Below are 14894 nucleotides of genomic sequence, written 5' to 3'. Positions count from 1 at the left end.
ATAAGATAGCTGCAGTGACATGGGACCTAATAAAAATAACCCTAACTCAGGATTTCAGGTATGCCTCACAAATGTATGTTGTACCAGGACGCCTAGGTTTACCTTGAAGAGGGTATGTGGTACAAACTCCCTAGACCATTGAATTATTAAAAATGCTTTGAGTGATAATAGCTCGGTTGGTCCCCAGGTCCTTAGAGTTAGGAGGTCAGGATTACCAAATATTAGTCTTAGGCTATATGTCCATTTTTTTTTTGCAGAAGTGTAGGATCGATCATGTTTGGTTGTAGCCACTAGAAGAGCTTCTCTCAGTCTGGGACTACTCCTAGTGAGTTCGACTCATTCAATCACTTAGAAAAAAACTAAAACACAACATAATAAACACGAGTAGTCTTATCTATTTTGTGAGACACCCTTCGAAAAACTGATAGGGTTGATAAACATGAGAAACAATACATTAGTTGATTAGAAACACTTTGAATTATGCAACTACATTAATATCATATCTAGATTGAACCGTGTATTTAATATTAATGTGCAATTGATGGTGCCCCAGGTAAAGTATTTTCTGAATTGTTAACTGTTATGTTTATCATGACCTTATTTTGAATTAATGTTATTTATATGCATACTTGGTATTCTATATACACGCTTTGGTAATGTGTTGTCTATTGACCCCCTTACTTTCATATAAATATAAGTAATGAATGAGCAATTATGGAGTGTTTGCAAGGGTGTCGTGTGGACCAATTATTTTACTTTATGGTTGAATGTGATGTATTTAAATACATGTAACCCGTCTAAAATTAACCAAAAAGAAAAATAATATTTCTATGGTTTTATAACGAGTTTCTTTTATGTAATATCAGTTTCTTTTATGTAATATCATCAATCTGTTTGCTTTCGGTAGTTCTGTAGTTGAACTAGTACTAGGAAGCTAAGACACACTTGCGTGTACACATAAGTGGGTCACCTAGTGCTTGGAACGTAATCATTGGTAAAGTCGTTGCACCATTACATAATAGTACCAACAAAAAAAATTTATACTTTTTGGGTTAAAATTTTGGAAGTTACAATTGCCCTTGCTAGGGCCAGAGTCGCCCCAACCATAAGCATGAAGACAGTAAGATTGTCATGTGGGTGAAGATGACTCACTTATGTATGAATTTACTGTAATGCCCTGAAATTTTAACCCTTTTTAAAATTATGTGAAAATTAAAACTTTTCTTTTATATTTAGAAACAACAGTGAAAACATTTCAAAACAGGGTTTAAAACCTCAAGCGAATTACATTCTACTTAACAACGATTATACTAAACTAAGAATGTGGATAACATGACACATATAAAGTACTTTTATTACAAAGAACGAAATATTACAAAACCAACAATAATATCATGCATCTGAATTCAGTCCCCGAGAAAGAAAAATGATTGGCTTGTCAACAACGTCGTAGCATCCCGCATCCACTCTGCGTCATATTATTTACCTGAAATCATCTACCCATAAAAAAGGTCAGACTTGTAAAAGCCTAGTAGGAATCCATACCAAATCCAAGTAAAAACAAAATATTTAACATTTACAATATAATATTTACAAGTCTAAAAGTGATAGTGAATTTAGATTATACATTTCGATAGATATGCAGAAACCTATGAAAAGAAACATAATTCTAAAACTAAACAGTAAGACAATTCAATTGTATGCATAGATTAATCAAAAGAAAAAACATGCTTTAAGTTTAGTAACTCAATAATTAGTGTGAGCAAAAAAATCTTATGTTTTGATATTTAACCCACATTGTAGGTACTCACATGGGTAAAATCGAGTGGCATCTAAGACCGTGCAATAGATGAGAGAGTAATCTAGCCTAGGCAAAAAATAAAGATGCATCCTAACCTTCTGAAGAAGTGTGAAAACTGCCAACCTAGGATATACTTGTGATAGATCTTGTCCCCTACCTCTAATGACCAGAAACCTCGAGTCATTGTCACTCAAAGAGCATATTTCATTAACAACAATGTCAAACGAAGTTGTACCACCTACCCTCTCCAAGGTAGGTATAGACCTGGATGGGTGACACAAGATTTTTCTTTCTTAACAAGTGTTTTATTATTTCATGTGCTTCTTATGGGCATCGAGTGCCCTCATACCCCTTAAGAGTAACTAACATTTAATGTTTTAGTTATATGTTCTCTCTCATCCGGTATTGCTTTAGCCCTTTTGGTGCTTACGAGCACATTGCCTATGAAGGCGAATCCCCTTGCTCGTATGAACACTTCACCTAAGAAGGCAAATCTCTTTAAGTATGTGTGTAAGCATGCATTGTTTTATCTTTCAGAATTATTCTGGCATTATTAGCCCTTTATGAACACTTTGCCTTTGAAGGAGGATCCAAGTATCACATAAATCATGCATATAAGTGAACATAAGTCACATTCTACATACAATATGATATTCAATTCATATTAGTGTAGTACGTATGAACTTTGGCTCTATCTTGAGTCAAATTTATGTTAGCACATCAAAATTCCCAGGCCTTACGTATATACGCATCCATATGGCCTATAGGGCTTTGTGAACCCTAGCTCGATGGTTTGATCTAATCATTTATATGAGCATGGAATAGTACCTGTGAAACTTGTGGATGATTGAATGCAAGTATGAACCATGAGAATTCATGATTTTATGTAAGTTATATGAGCCATTACAGTTGATTTTCAAAAAAAGGCATGTTGTACTAACATTTCAATTACATGGAAAAAGAGCCAATTGAGTATGAGTCAACTCTTACCAAACATGAGTCATATCAACATCTATGTTATATGAGCCCTTGCTAAACAAAGTGATTTGCTTCAATCTGGGATTATCTTTTCCTGACAGAACTCATGCAGACATTTTTACTCAATCTATGGATCAATGCTTGTGTACGTGAATCTGGGTTTTTATTACACAGTCATATCAACATCTATGTTATGTTTGGACCTGTACATCTGATATAAAAAAAATCATTTTTTTAGATTTAAGAAAAAGATGTCTGAATAGGTCTGAATTTAAAATCTTGACTAGGAAAAAAATTGTCAATTACCCATTTTTCTGGACTATTTTCAGTGCTGAACTTGGATAGACTTCTTTTACTAAAACTCGTCAGGGTGTGGTGGTGCTAACGCTGATTTAGGCACGTCAGCAGATCAAGGTGTGTTGGTAGTGCTTAAACAATTAGATAAATCTGCTCATGTAAGTCAATTGTTAAAATCTGTTGATGTATGATAATTTTCCAGACGTTAGTAGTCATTAATTTTGCTTATCTGTAATGACTTAAATCTGTCCCTGTATGTTTTCAGCACAGAGAGATTAGTCTGCATATGCGCGACTTGTAAACTGTGAGCATGAACCTGATCAGATTAGTCTGTCAGCATAAGGTTTCAATTTTATTTGTTGCACAATCCAATTCATACATTAAAGATGTACTTATTCTATCCTTCACACCTGTCCATGTTAAAACTGCATTGTGAAAGGTTAGTTGAGGTCTAATAAATCTGATATTTTTTATTTATTATGTTATATCTGAATCAGTTATTTGAACCTCATTTTGTTAGTATGGGTTGGTTTTATATCCCTTTTAAGTCTGATCTAATTCAGGGGTATTAAAAATTCTGGTTTGAAAACTTATTTGAGATCTGATTTTCTAGGAAACCCTACAATCCTACAATATGAATTTTATTAAATCTGATTTCTCTTTAGAAATTAGTACATTTGATCTGTCTTGGATATTTGGTCAAACCGGAACCTAATAGATGTTTAATCGAATTGGTTATAAAAGGTTTGGATTTTCGGTTGGCATGGTAAAATTGTTTTGTTTGTTTCAATGTGCATTCATTTATTTGCTATGAATATGCATTGATGTTGTACCGTGAATACAAATTTGAATATCTAAGTGTGATTGTTGTTCACCAAAATTTGCGATGTCATTTAAATTTCATTAAATTGTGAAGTGGTCATGTGTGAAACACTGATGGGCCTTTGGAGGGCAGGTGCATATGTTGCTCACGAAATACCAAGTTTTAAGTGCATTGCTCATGAAATACCAAGGTTTTTAGGATTTAGGGTTTGGGTTTTAGGTTTTAGGTTTTTAGGGTTTGGAGACAAGGTGCATATGTTGCTCACGAAATACCAAGTTTTAAGTGCATTACCAGGGTTTTTAAGTTTTAGGGTTAAGGGTTATAGGGTTTTAAGGTTATAGGATTTGGGTTTGGGTTTGGGTTTCAGGGTTTAAAGCTCCCTACTATCACAAAATCTCCCGGTCTTGGCTTTTGTGACAATTTTTAGGGATTTTCACTCATTTTCACCTATTTTCAACATTTTAGGTTATTTTCTCATGTTTTCTGTTGGTTCAAGCGTTTATGTGTTTTTCTTCATTTTTTAAGTCATTTCATGTCTTTTCCGAATTTATGTCTCCCATCTCAATCAAACTCAGAAATTTCTTTATTTTCATGATTTTCTAGGTTTTTCTAGCTTAATTCCTCTTATTTTCTTCAATTTCTCATTTTCAAGTCAAAATAACCATTTCGCCCCTGCTTTTGAAATTCACTGTTTTTGAAAAATCCTAGATCCTAACACAAGCCTTGAAACTTTCAAAAGTATAAAGTTTTGAACCAAACCTGGCCTAATGTCCCTATCTTTTGTCCAAAATCTTGTTTTCAAAAACCAAAAAAACTAAAATGCCCTTGTCTCTTGATTTTCGATAATCAAACTTGCAAAAGATTTCAAATGCCTTCTATATGCATGAGATTCATGCCAAAAACCCCGTGAATCAATCTAGGCTACATTTTCAACTATTTTTCGTTCAAAATTATCTTCAAAATCCAATTCTATTCGAATTTCTACAACTTTCAGGGTTAGAAGAACATAACAATCATTTCTACCCTAATTTCCTCAAATAGCCTATGATTGATAGTAGTTCTGTTAAAATGTAAACTGCAATATATATATATATATATATATATATATTATTTAATATTATTATATTTTCTTTTATTATTTCTTTATTCGAATTTCTACAACCTCACCGAGGACATGGCGTTGGATAGAAATGATTGGAGGAAAAGGATTCATGTGGAAGACCCAAAATGAATTTCTTTTTTGGTTCATATTGCTGACCCCAATTGTTTTGGGATGAAGGCGTAGTTGTTGTTGTTGTATATTTTCTTTTTCTTTTATTATTTTCTTTTTCTATTTTTTATTTTCTTTTTTAGCATCTAGTTCAATAGAAACTAGATATTTTGATCCAGTCAAGTTCCTGTTGGAACTTGACTGTGCAAGTAGCTGTTGGACTGTAGTCCAACAGCTATAATAAATGCTGTTGGACTATAGTCCAACAGCTATATTAAGAGACGTTGGAATCCAACGTCTCTTTTTGGAGAGCTCAAAATGAGCTCTCCTCTCTCTCCCATTGTTTTGTATATATAGGGGTGAACCCCTTAAATGTATATAACCATGCTTCTTAAGCATTTTGTTCATGAATAAAGTATTATTTATTTTTCAAGTGTTCTTCCCTTTATACCCTTTCAAGGGTCATGCTTGTAGTGTCTCCAATAGACACTTGTTTGTGAGTTATTTGTGCATTTGTTGAAGACCACCATTTCATTACATGGTATCAAAGCTACGAAATCCTTAGATCTTGAAGTGCTTCCGCCTCGATTTCCGTGCCACATTTACAAAAGGTGTTTCATCACCTTGTTCTTGGCTCAAGAAGATTTGTTTGAAGAAAGGCGAACTTGTGCTACAAAAAAAAATTGGTTTTGTATCCTCTCTTATTCCTTTGTCTACTCTTTTTCTTTTCTTTTTATTTTTCTCTCTCTCTCCTCCTATTTATTCCTCTCTTACCCTTGTAAAAGATGGATGACAATGATAAGATCACCATCATTCATATGAAGCTAAATGATACTAACTATGTAATGTGGGCTTCGATTGTGAAGCACCACATTTGGAGAAAAGGTTTATGGGGTATAGTGGATGTTTCCGATTTGGAACCTAAACTATCTCTTACCAAGAAAGAGGGTGATAAAGAGGTTCCTCTAACGGAAGAAGAGAAGAGTAAGGCGTTAGCCACTTATGAAAAGAAATGGAAAGAATGGAGGATAGGGCATGCAAAAATTATGTCATGGCTCATCAATAGCATAGACATTAAAAAATGCTCTAGTCTAGCTAAGTTTGAGCATGCCGATAAGGCTTGGGAATACCTCAAAAACATGTATTCCCTTAAAGATATTGCACATGTATGCAATTTACAAGATAAAGTTCAGACAATGACTCAAAAAGATAAAACTATTCGAGAATATTATAATGAGTTGTCCGAACTTTGGGAAGAGTTGGCTCTTCTTGAGCCCAAATGGCATTGTGCCGAAGACATCGAGCTTCGCCAAAAGCAACTCGATATGGAACATTTCTATCAATTTGTGAATGGTCTAAGGCCGGAGTTTGAATCCACCAAATCGGCCCTTTTACATCGTGGAAAAATTCCTTCTATTGTTGATACTATAGAAGAGCTCACTATGGAGGAAAATAGACTTAGAAAAAGTACTCCAAAAGTTGATGATGACTTCGTTTTAGTTGTATCTAGACCGGGGAATCATACTCGTACTTACAAGCTGCCTCATTTTGGAAGGCAAAACGGCGACTTTGATAAAAGAAAAGTTATTTGTCATCATTGTCATGAACCGGGGCACTATAGGCCTCAATGTCCAAAGTTAAAAAGAAGAGAAGAAAAAAGAGTTGCATCTGTTGAATCTGAGTCAAAAGATCAAGATGCACCTGTGTCTATGGCTCAACTGATGGAAATCCTTCAACCTCTTCTCAAAGGGGTATCCTCCTCAACCGAAGCCTCAACTGGAGCGGCAGTTGCATCTTTCTCCAGTCCAGGTAACTTTCCTTGGCTTTTAGATTCTGGTGCTTCTTTTCATATGACCCCAAATGTTAATAGTCTATCCGAATGTCTTAAAAATGACTCAAGTGTGTCAAAGGTTTTTACAGCCGATGGCACATCTCTCGAAGTAAAAGGAATAGGATGTTTTGAAAATCTTCAAAAATCCAAAAGATTTTTTATCCCAGAAGTTAGATATATCCCTAAACTTAATTTGAATCTCTTATCTGTCTCGCAAATATCTGATTATGGATGTAATATCTCCTTCTTTTCTCATGGTTGTTGGGTACAGGATCGCCAGTCAGGGAAGCTGATTGGGGAAGGCCATAGAGAAGGAGGACTTTATTACATGGACTTTTTGGAATTACCCAAGAATGCATTTTGTTATAATATTCAGAAATTAGAATTGGATTTATGGCACAAAAGGCTTGGCCATCCTCATATGTCTAAAATTCAATATTTTCCAAGTTTGGAAAAATTTTGTAATTCTGAAAATTTTTCTTGTAAAGACTGCAGTCTTGGCAAAATGAAAAGGTTACCATTTCTTAGTAGAACTTTTGTTTCCTCACGACCACTTGAGTTAATACATTCGGATGTTTGGGGCCCCGCACCAGTTATTTCTAAAGGTGGTTATACATATTATGTCATTTTTGTTGATGACTTTTCTAAACATAGTTGGATTTATTTTCTTAAACATAAATCTGATGTCTTTGCTAACTTCCAAATATTTCATAAAATGGTTAAAAATAAGTTTCAAAATGATATTTCTGTTTTTCGCACTGATTCAGGAGGAGAATTTATGTCCAACGAATTCAAAGACTATCTCAATTTACATGGTATTACACATCAAAGATCATGTCCACACACTCCACAACAGAATGGCCTAGCCGAACGCAAACATCGGCACATTATGGAAACTACTAGGACATTGCTAATTGCAAATCAAGTTCCAAAAAGTTTTTGGGCTGAAGCGGTCCTAACTGCCACCTACCTCATTAATAGGATGCCATCTTCCTCATTAAAGAATACAACTCCAATAGAAAAGCTTGTTAATTTAACTCCAGATTATTCTAGATTAAGAGTCTTTGGATGCAAATGTTTTGTTTTCACTAACAGAAATGATAAACTCTCTCCTCGTGCAATCCCATGTGCCTTTTTAGGATATGCTGATAATCAAAAAGGCTACAGGTGTTTCGATTTTCAAAATGACAAATTATATGTGTCAAGAAATGTATCTTTTTTGGAAAAAGAAAGCTTCTTTGAATTTGAAAAATCCAAGGATGTCACTGAATACTCGTTTTTAATTGATCTAACTTCAAAATCCAATGAATGTGATGTTGGATATGACCTTGACAATGATCAAAGTCCTATTGTTGTTGAAAATGATGATAATGAAGAGCAAATCCATAGGGATGTTAGTCTACAATATTCAAGACGTAGAGAGCAAAATCTTCCATGTGCATTACAAAAATACTCTGAAGTCCCACCTAGAAGAACGTCTAGAATCTCTAAACCTCCAGAAAAATTTGTGTCTTATGAATCTTTTTCACCCACGTATAGGGCCGCCATTACATTAATACAATCATATGTTGAACCATCATCCTATTCTCAAGCAAAAAATCATATAGAATGGATAGAAGCCATGAAAATAGAATTGGATGCACTAGAAAAGGCCAATACTTGGACGATACAAGATATTCCTCCGGGTAAGAAACCTATAGGTTGTAGGTGGGTATACAAAGTCAAAACCAAAAGTGATGGGACCCTGGAAAGATATAAGGCCCGTTTAGTAGCAAAAGGATATGCCCAAGAGTATGGCATCGATTATGAAGAAACATTTGCTCCTGTGGCCCGTATGACCACTGTTAGAACTTTAATAGCCTTGGCCTCCATTAGAACATGGCCTATCTTTCAATTAGATGTCAAAAATGCTTTCCTGAATGAGAATCTCGTTGAAGAAGTATACATGGAAGCCCCACCTGGTATTAGTATCCCTAAGGGTAAAGCTCTTTATGGTCTTAAACAGGCTCCAAAAGCCTGGTATGACCGATTTAGTCATGTTATGCTTGATATTGGTTTTCAACCTTGTTTAACTGACACTGCTTTGTTTGTTAAGAAATCTGATGCAGGCATCATTATTCTTCTTCTCTATGTGGACGATATGATCATCACCGGAGGCGACAAATAGGGAGTTGCAAATATCAAATCTCTTCTTAAAACTCACTTTGAAATGACTGACTTAGGTTTATTAAGATATTTTTTAGGCATTGAAGTTGCTTATTCCCCTCGGGGGTATTTGATATCTCAATCTAAATTTGCTCTTGATATCGTTTCCAGGTCTAGAATTACAGATGATAAGAAAGTAGACACTCCAGAAGTTGTCAATGTTAAAATGAAAATTGATGATGGAGAACTTCTTGATGATCCTACTCCTTATAGACAACTTGTTGGAGCTCTTTCTTATCTTTCCATTACTAGGCCAGATATAACTCATGCGGTTCATACAGTTAGTCAGTTTCAGCATGCTCCCACCTCCATGCACATGGGAGCGATTTTGCGTATTATTAGATACTTAAAATCCTCTCTTTCACGAGGACTCTTCTTGTCTGCTTCATCTTCATTAAATTTAATTGCATATACTGATGCTGACTGGGGAGGTGATCCCAATAATAGACATTCAACTACTGGTTTTTGTGTGTTCCTAGGTGAAACCTTAATTTCGTGGAGGTGCAAGAAGCAGCAGAAAGTCTCTCTTTCCTCCACCGAAGCTGAATACAGAGCCATGACAACCACCACTATGGAGGTTGTTTGGCTCAGACGATTGCTAGCAGATATGGGAGCTAAAGCAACGCAAGCTTCAAAGATGTGCTGTGACAACAAAAGTGCGATCTACATTGCAAGCAACCGGACATTCCATGAGCGCACTAAACACATTGAGATGGACTGTCACTATGTCAGAGAGGAATACTTACATGGAACCATTGATCTGCCATATGTTACATCAGAATATCAATTAGCAGACTTCTTCACCAAGCCTCTCGCTGCTCCCAGATTTCACTTCTTCTTAGACAAACTTTCGCTCATTGTACCGTAAGTTTGAAGGGGAGTGTTAAAATGTAAACTGCAATATATATATATATATATATATATTATTTAATATTATTATATTTTCTTTTTCTATTTTTTTATTTTCTTTTTTAGCATCTAGTTCAATAGAAACTAGATATTTTGATCCAGTCAAGTTCCTGTTGGAACTTGACTGTGCAAGTAGCTGTTGGACTGTAGTCCAACAGCTATAATAAATGCTGTTGGACTATAGTCCAACAGCTATAATAATAAATGTTGTTGGACTGTAGTCCAACAGCTATATTAAGAGACGTTGGAATCCAACGTCTCTTTTTGGAGAGCTCAAAATGAGCTCTCCTCTCTCTCCCATTGTTTTGTATATATAGGGGTGAACCCCTTCAATGTATATAACCATGCTTCTTAAGCATTTTGTTCATGAATAAAGTATTATTTATTTTTCAAGTGTTCTTCCCTTTATACCCTTTCAAGGGTCATGCTTGTAGTGTCTCCAATAGACACTTGTTTGTGAGTTATTTGTGCATTTGTTGAAGACCACCATTTCATTACAAGTTCGTGGTTAGAATCTCATCTTTGGGAGAATTTGAGTTTTTCAAATAGTTTTCACCAAAATTTGCTTTTGAAATCTATCATTTTCCAAATCACTTATTTCAGAATTCCCAATAGGGGCAAAAAAATTGGCAAATAATGGCAAGGATTCCAGATAAAAATGAGAGAAACAGTTTGGAAAGTCCTGTGCAAGCCCTTGGAACCCAAGAATGAATAGATTTGAAAGGAAGATTAGGATAGAATAGATGATACTTGAGAGAATCAAAAGGATCGAAGAATGAATAAATAATGAATGTCTTGAGAAATTTTTGAAAAAACTGCCCTGAGAAAATGACATCTGACTTCCCTTATTTGGAAAATTTCGAAAGAATAGTTTAAAAAATAAGGAGACTTTTGAAGAGAGAGTTAGGAACAAGGAGGTTCTATAATAAAGAAATTGCAAAGATGAGAATTTTGGAAAGAAAGTTCTTGAAAATCGAAAAAATTATAAGAAAATTTTTGAAATAAGATTTTTGAGAATAGAAATTTTGAAAAGAATTTTAAAATAAGACTATTGAGGAATTGAAATTTTGGATAATAGCTTGGTTTTTGAGACAAAGATAGATTGAGAAAAGAAAAGACAATTTGAGAATGGAAAATACTTTTTGAAATAAGAAAGATTTGAAAACAAGAATAAGAGATCATAGTTATCTCTCAGACGAGTTTAGAAAACCATATTGTTAAAAATAAACAAAGAGAGAATGTGGGACAAGACCTACTTGCACAAAACAATGGATGCGCATCACAACACTCCCTAAGACATGTCCTAGCATGCAAAATGTTTTTAAAAAGATGATAAGACTCTTAGAAATAAAAGGGAAATGAAATCATCGGAGTCCAATCAGGGTATGCCCATATACTCGAACCAAACTTTGGCGTACGTGGCATATTTAGGCCGTCTTCGGGGGTAAACTAGGGTTGGGCTCCCGTCTTTCCTTGAGCACCCGCTTATATACCGAAACTGATGCCTTGAGTACTGGCGAGGGGGCTTTCCAGCCCAAATAGGTGGACCAGTCGTAAGGCCTATTCTCAGACTGATGCCTTGGGGTAGGCCCGACGACGTGAAGACCGGGATAACATAGGTAGAGAGGTGTTTAAAAACATGCACAACATAAAAAACAACTTGGCCCTAATGTAATATGGCCTATGATGGAGAATCAAATAAGAGAATAAGGGCAAACACTTGCATACACTGTTTGCAAACAAAGAATAGAAAACCATATAACAAACCATGCCTAAATCCTGTATGAAATGCAAGTACTGACTGGGGTAGCATCTTAAGGCTCTAGGTTCACACATACACATAGTAAGCATAAAAGAATAATTATTAGACACTTCAAAGATATAAGGCTAGGATTCAATCAGACGAGGACAGGTCCCACCGTGATCGCCACTTTTGTTTTCATGCAAAATTTTTTGTTTTGTATTTCAACTGGGTGGTCACTATTTTGGAAAACAAAGAAAAATGGCATCTCATCACGATCGGCAAAACTGTTTTCATGCAAAAAAAATTATTTCTGCACTTCAACATAACCATTTTTGAAAAAGATTTTATTTTGAAAACTCGCCTCTGATTTTAAATGCGGGATTTGTTCGGGAGATGGGACCTTCCTGTTAGTACGAGGCCCGGTCGTTTCTGACTCATTTACCAAGGGTAACCAGAGCAAGGATTGAATGATAGCCTTATACCTTGATATGTCTAATTATTATCCTAAAGATCCTAGAAATGCAAAGATAACATTGAAATTCAATAAAGCATGGCATGGATGATGATGAATGATGTTTGGAAAAGAAATGTGCAAGTGTAAAAAAAAAATGACCTAAGTTTGAAAACAAATAATGTTGAAAACTAAAGGTGACCTCAGAGTATAGGGACATCTCGGGCCCAAAATTCAGGGCTGAATTTTGAGGGTTGCTTTGAAAAGATTGAAGAGATAAGTTGAAATCTCAAAGTTTAAAGAATAAACTTAAGAATCTTTTGGAAGGTAATTTTGAGAAGATTGTGGGGCCTATTTGAAATTTTAAGGCTTTTTATGAAATGTCAAAAGATAATGCATGTTTTGAAAAGACCTGGTGAAAGAGAATGGTTTAAGTAGTAATTTTGAAAACAGATATTTTTGAAGAATGATTTTGGAAATAAAAGATAATTGAAAGGACAATTTTAGAAAAAAGATAACAGAGAGATTTTGGATAAAAGAAGATTATTTTGAAAAGGAGGAGCCCTGAATAGCCATCAGGATTTTGTAAAGTCTATGAAGATAGACTTATATGATGATTTTCTCATCACAAGCCCTGCAAAGTGATGCATGAATTTTGAAAAGATATTTCGAAAAAATGAATGAAGAGATTTGCACAAGATCAGATATCCTTCTTAAGTTGAATTTAGATATTTGAAACTGTATTGAAAAAAAAGAGAGGATAAAATGGCTTTTTAAAAGGTATTTTAAAGGTTTGATTTTCAAGGAAAGATAGTTGAAGACCAAAAGCTTGAACAAAGATCTTGAAAATAAGTGGTATTTTGGTAAAGTTTGATTTTGAAAATAAAAAATTTGATGATTTTGAGATGATTTCAAAAAGAACTCTTGAATATTAGAGAAGAATTTGAAAAAGGTTTCAAAATCAAAATTCTTTTGAAAATGTCTTTGAAAATCACCTTTTTAGAAGGAAAATCTTTGGAAGCCATCCTTATCTTGTAAAGATTTTGGAACAAAAGGCATTTGAAATATCTTATCTTTAAAATCAAGTGAAAAATAAGATTGATTTTAGAAAGTAACCTTTAAAATCATGTTAAAATGAAGGTATTTATAAATAATGCCTTGAAATTCACCTTGGAAAGATTAATTTTAAAGGTTTAACTTAAAAAAAATATAAAATCTTTTGCACATACTTCATGCAAAGGTATTTTGAAGAGGGAAAGTTGAAAATCTCTCTCTTGAAAGGATAATTTGAGTTTGAGAATGAGGAACACCTTTAAAAAGAGGTTATTTTGAAAGAGAGAACTTGAAAATCATTTTCAAAATCATGCTATGCCATGATGAAATGACCTAATTTGAAGGAAAATGCCGGTTTTTTAAAACTAAAGTTTATTAAAACTAGGTGCAAGTGTGTGCAGGGTGTTCTAAAGAAGTCTTAACTGGGGTTAAGGCTAATCCCTGAATCTATACTGATGCCGTTTATGCGGGGTTAGCATAACCCTAATTAAAGCTTCTAAAGGATGCATGTGGGTGCATACGTGCCTAAATATTTAGGAGAATTTCATGCAAATTGTGATCATGTTAAACCATAGACTGGTGCCTTATGTGTTTAAGAGTATTTCTCAAATTTGAAGAAACCTCTTAAGTATAAATTATGCATACTAATGCAAGGAAGCAAACTAGCCTACATGATGACATGACATGCATGAACATATTAACATGGAATTATTTAAAGTAAACTATATGCTCAGCCACCTATCCTAAATGCAGAAAAGTAAAAGGTATTCCACTATTTTTAGGTTTTTAAATTTACATTGAGATAAAGGGGAAAATGATAATAATAACAAAAAGAGAAAACACAATCAAAGACAACAAAGATTAGTGGCATTAGTCATGTAAGATAATCATTATTGGAATATCATAACAAACCACCATTATTATCATTATGATTATTGTCGAAAATATCCTTAACTAATTACATGATTATCGAGAAAATATATTAACTAAACACATGCTTAAGACAAGATTTAAGACAAGATTCCAACTAGTCACATGACTATTGAGGACAATATCCTAACTAATCATGATTTTATCTCTTTTCCTATAATTTTCAAAAATAAAAGGGAATCAAATCCTAACTAACTTGATGATTTGACATATCTATATTTTTATGATTTTTCAAAATTTTCAAAGAATCAAATCCTAACAACCTAATGGTAGATGTAATGTGCCCTCCACCTTGTTTCCTCCACCTTGTTTCCTCCACCCTTACAAACCCAAAAGGCATGACAACCGAATCATGAGTAATGTGCCCTCCACCTTGTTTCAAGATGTATACTACCCATGACAACATGAACATGCTAACTAAAATGCTAATGGGATGTCGATTGTGTTAATGCTAATATAATAACTAGAATGCTAATGGAATGTTAGGCATGCCAATGCTAATTAAAGTGATAAGATGCCAACTATGCTAATAAATTAACTAAAAGACTAACAAAATGCTAAATGGGATACGAAGATGATAACTAATTTAATGAAGTATGTGAACTAAAAAAACGAAGATACCGAGACGATGTTAATCATGCTAATGGTAACATGCGAATCAA

At 34.3% G+C, this 14894-nt stretch overlaps 1 long non-coding RNA gene across 1 annotated transcript in view; it reads right to left on the bottom strand.

The window, feature by feature from the left end:
- Positions 1–1372: 1372 nt before the first annotated feature.
- The window catches only part of LOC149828100 (uncharacterized), a 92353-nt gene continuing 78831 nt past the window's right edge, over positions 1373–14894 (bottom strand). Inside the window, exon 3 of the long non-coding RNA XR_016434238.1 lies at positions 1373–1486. This is a non-coding gene — a long non-coding RNA (uncharacterized LOC149828100). The remainder of the gene's footprint in view (positions 1487–14894) is intronic.

The sequence above is a fragment of the Nuphar pumila genome, chromosome 9 (genome assembly GCF_984573655.1).
Source record: "Nuphar pumila chromosome 9, dmNupPumi1.hap1.1, whole genome shotgun sequence".
Taxonomy (NCBI): Eukaryota; Viridiplantae; Streptophyta; class Magnoliopsida; order Nymphaeales; family Nymphaeaceae; genus Nuphar; species Nuphar pumila.
Note: the sequence above shows the minus strand (reverse complement) of the source record. Positions and strands in the feature narration are given on the sequence as shown.